Source organism: Coregonus clupeaformis, chromosome 19 (genome assembly GCF_020615455.1).
Source record: "Coregonus clupeaformis isolate EN_2021a chromosome 19, ASM2061545v1, whole genome shotgun sequence".
Taxonomy (NCBI): Eukaryota; Metazoa; Chordata; class Actinopteri; order Salmoniformes; family Salmonidae; genus Coregonus; species Coregonus clupeaformis.
The window spans coordinates 26,563,998-26,568,398 of NC_059210.1; positions in this window are offsets into that span (position 1 = coordinate 26,563,998).

The window sequence follows — 4,401 nt, forward strand, 5'->3', positions numbered from 1 at the left end:
GTTACTGTCACGCCCTGACTTATGGGACTCGTGTATGTTGAGTCAGGGTGTGGAGATCTATGACATTATTTCTATGTATACATTCTAGGTATTGTGTTTCTATGTTTGGCCGGGTGTGATTCCCAATCAGAGGCAGCTGTCGCTCGTTGTCTCTGATTGGGGATCATACTTATGTAGCCTGTTTGCAATCATTAGTTCCGTGTATAGGCTTGTTTTGTGTTTAGCCTGAGGACTTCACGTTACGTTGGTTTGTTGTTATGTTCGTGTGTTTATTTTGTTAAATAAACATGTATGACATGGATTAATAAATAAACATGGATAAATTGACATGGATTAAGTAGATTAATCAAATCTCACATTGTTATCAATTTCTACTCAATCTGCATGCTTTCTCAGTCAGCTTTAACTGTATCTGCACTCGTAGATCAAGTTATTTCTCGAGTTGGGCTCTGGGATATAACAGCTGTTGAGTATCTGTTTTTATGGTGGACTGTGGAGGGGAGGGGTTGAGTGTGTTGGAGTATGTGAGTATGTGCGTGTGTGCTTGTCTGACGTCTGTTGTGGGGGGGGTGGGGGTGTTGGGGGGAGGGTATGGGATGGACCGCAGGAATTATTTGCTGGGATAATGATTACTTGTCAAGGAATTAAATGTAATACAATGGCAATCCGGGTTATATGTTAGAATCCTACGCGTGAACTGCCGACATTATTACGCATATTAATTGATAATGATGAAAAATAGGATATGCATAATTAAAAAAATAAATAAATAGATATATATATATAGAGGTGAAAGCATTGGAAATGCTTTTGGCGGTTGACCTGCTTTTGTTTTGTGGGTGGCACTATGTGCTGTTTTCGATGGATGGGTCCTGGCCTCTCGGGGCCTTAGGGATACGGAGGGACGTGGGTGGGATGCTGATCACGGCGATGACGGCTCAACTTGGGATGGGAAGGGGCTTTAGCGGGGGAATTAGTGGAGAACAATTGAAGGGCTACTCCGTAGCAATGCAAATATCACGGTACAGCTATATGGACACTCAATCATTACGCTATTTTTTATTGGTAAATTTACAAACATATATAATGATAAATAGACTTGAAACTTGTATCTCATTATGGTGTATGGTGAAATAAGTATAGCCAGTTATAATTGTAATGGCTTAGCTGATAATAACAAAAGAAGAACAATATTTACATGGCTCAAAGAGAAGGAATATAATATCTATTGTATACAGGAAACTCATTCAACAATTCGAGATGAAGTAGCGTGGAAAAAAGAATGGGGGAAATATACTTCTCCCATGGGCAAAGAAATTCAAAAAGGGGTGATGATATTAATTAATAGTAATTTCGATCCAAATGTGCAAATTGTACAAATAGATACACAAGGTAGATGGATTATTTTAAATATGTTATTGGACCATAAACAGATATGGCTCATTAACCTTTATGGACCAAATAATGATGATCCACAATTCTTTGACAATATATATAATAAATTATCAAGCCTGCAAGCAACTCAAGACAATATTATTATGGTGGGGGATTATAATACTGTTTTAAATAGCTCAATGGACCGTAAAGGAAATCACACCACAAACAATCACCCACATGCTCTTAAGGAAATTGTGAATGTCATGGATACATTAGAACTAGTAGATATATGGAGGCTTAAATATACTGATCTAGTGAGATATACATGGCGGAGACTGAATCAAGCTAGTCGTCTTGACTTCTTTCTTATCTCATTCTCGTTGGCACCAAAAGTAAAAAAAGTGTTGATAGGGGACAGAATGCGGTCAGACCATCATGTAATAGGCATATATATTACTCTTACTGAATTTCCACGTGGGCGAGGATATTGGAAATTTAATCAAAGCCTATTGGATGATAATTTATTTATAATTAGAACAAAGGAATTTATAACTGATTTTTTCCAACATAACAGAGGTACAGCGAATCCCCTTATTGTATGGGACACCTTTAAATGTGCCTTTAGAGGCCATGCAATTCAGTACTCATCTCGAAAACAAAAGCAATTTAGGTCAAAAGAGTTTATACTAAGAAAGGAAATAGAAAGTCTAACAGAACAGATAGATGGCAATAAAAACTGTAACATAGAGGCTCAGAATAAATTAGAGGAAAAACAAAAAGAAATGGAGAAACTTATTCAAGAAAGATCAAGTGTAACATATTATAAAAATAAAGCAAACTGGATGGAATATGGGGAAAAATGCACAAAATTCTTTTTAATCTTCAACATAGGAATGCTACCAAAAAGAACTTAATGAAACTGGTTACAATTGACGGAGTCACCCATGATTCACCAAATGACATTTTGAAGGAAGAAACAAAGTACTTTAAGCATATGTTTTCTTTTCAGTCACCTCCATCTCCTCTAACTGAAGCTAATTGTAGAGATTTTTTTCTATTGATAATGTCAAATTAACAGCCACACAGAAAGACTCATGTGAAGGTGAAATTACAGAGGAGGAACTTCTGGATGCAATTAAAGACTTTAAGTCTGGGAAAACTCCAGGGTTGGATGGCATACCAGTCGAGGTATACCAAACCTTTTTTGATATACTAAGAGGACCGTTATTAGCATGTTTTAACCACTCCTATGTAAATGGTAGATTATCTGACACTCAAGAAGAAGGACTGATCTCATTATTACTGAAACAGGATACAAGTGGAAAATATAAAGATCCAGTCCATTTACAAAATTGGAGGCCCCTTACACTTCAGTGTTGTGATGCAAAAATCCTAGCAAAATGTATAGCGCATAGAATTAAAAAAGGTATTGCCGGATATTATTCATTCTAATCAGACAGGTTTTTTACATGGAAGATACATTGGAGATAATATAAGGCAAGTATTGGAAACATTAGAACACTATGGAAAATATGGGAAACCAGGCCTGCTATTCATAGCAGACTTGAAAAAGGCATTTGATAAAGTTCGACTGGGGTTTATATATAAATGCCTGGAGCATTTCAATTTTGGAGAATCTCTTATAAAATGGGTCAAAATCATGTATAGTAACCCTAGGTGTAAAATAGTAAATAATGGCTATTTCTCAGAAAGTTTTAAACTGTCAAGAGGAGTGAAACAAGGTTGTCCACTATCGGCATATCTATTTATTGTGGCCATCGAGATGTTAGCGATTAAAATCAGATCTAATAATAATATCAGAGGATTAGAAATAAAGACCTTAAAAACAAAGGTGGCATTGTACGCTGATGATTCATGTTTTTTTTTAAATCCACAACTAGAATCCCTCCACAGCCTCATAGAGGATCTAGATACATTTTCTAACCTCTCTGGATTACAACCAAATTATGACAAATGTACTATATTACGTATTGGATCACTAAAAATACAATTTTTACATTACCATGTAGTTTACCAATAAAATGGTCTGATGGTGATGTGGATATACTCGAATACATATCCCAAAGGAAATAAATGATCTCACTTCAATAAATTTTAATAGAAAATTAGCAAAAATAGATAAGATCTTACTACCATGGAAAGGAAAATACCTGTCAATTTGTGGAAAAATCACCCTGATTAACTCATTAGTATTATCACAGTTTACCTATTTGCTTATGGTCTTGCCTACGCCTAGCGAACAGTTTTTTAAATTATATGAGAAAAAAATATTCAATTTTATTTGGAACGGCAAGCCAGACAAAATTAAAAGAGCATATTTATATAATGAATATGAATTCGGAGGACAGAAATTATTAAATATTAAAGCATTAGACCTATCACTAAAAGCTTCAGTCTTACAAAAGTTATACTTAAATCCGAACTGGTTCTCAAGCAAATTAGTAAGATTGTCTCACCCAATGTTCAAGAAAGGCCTTTTTCCCTTTATTCAGATTACAACCTCACACTTTCAGTTATTTGAAAAGGAAATAATCTCCCAAATGTCACTATTTCTAAAACAAGCCATAGAAAGTTGGTTGCAATTTCAATTTAATCCTCCAGAAACGACAGAACAAATAATGCAACAAATATTGTGGTTAAATTCAAATATACTAATTGACAAAAAACCTTTATTTTTTGACAGAATGTTTAAAAAAGGTATAATCTTTGTAAATGATATCATCGGTAGGACTGGTGGAGTTATGACGCACATGCAGCTAACAAAAACATATGGAAATGTCTGCTCTACCCAAAATTACAACCAAATAATGGCAGCATTACCGCAAAAATGGAAGAGGAAAGTGGAAGGGGGAGAAAGTAAGGAACTTGTCTGTCGGCCTTGCATTAAAGAACATAATTGGTTAAGGAAAACTGTGATAAATAAAAAAATATATCAGTTTCACTTAAGGACCAAAGGATTGACAGCCGTCCCATATAGATTGCAAAATAGTTGGGAAGAGATCT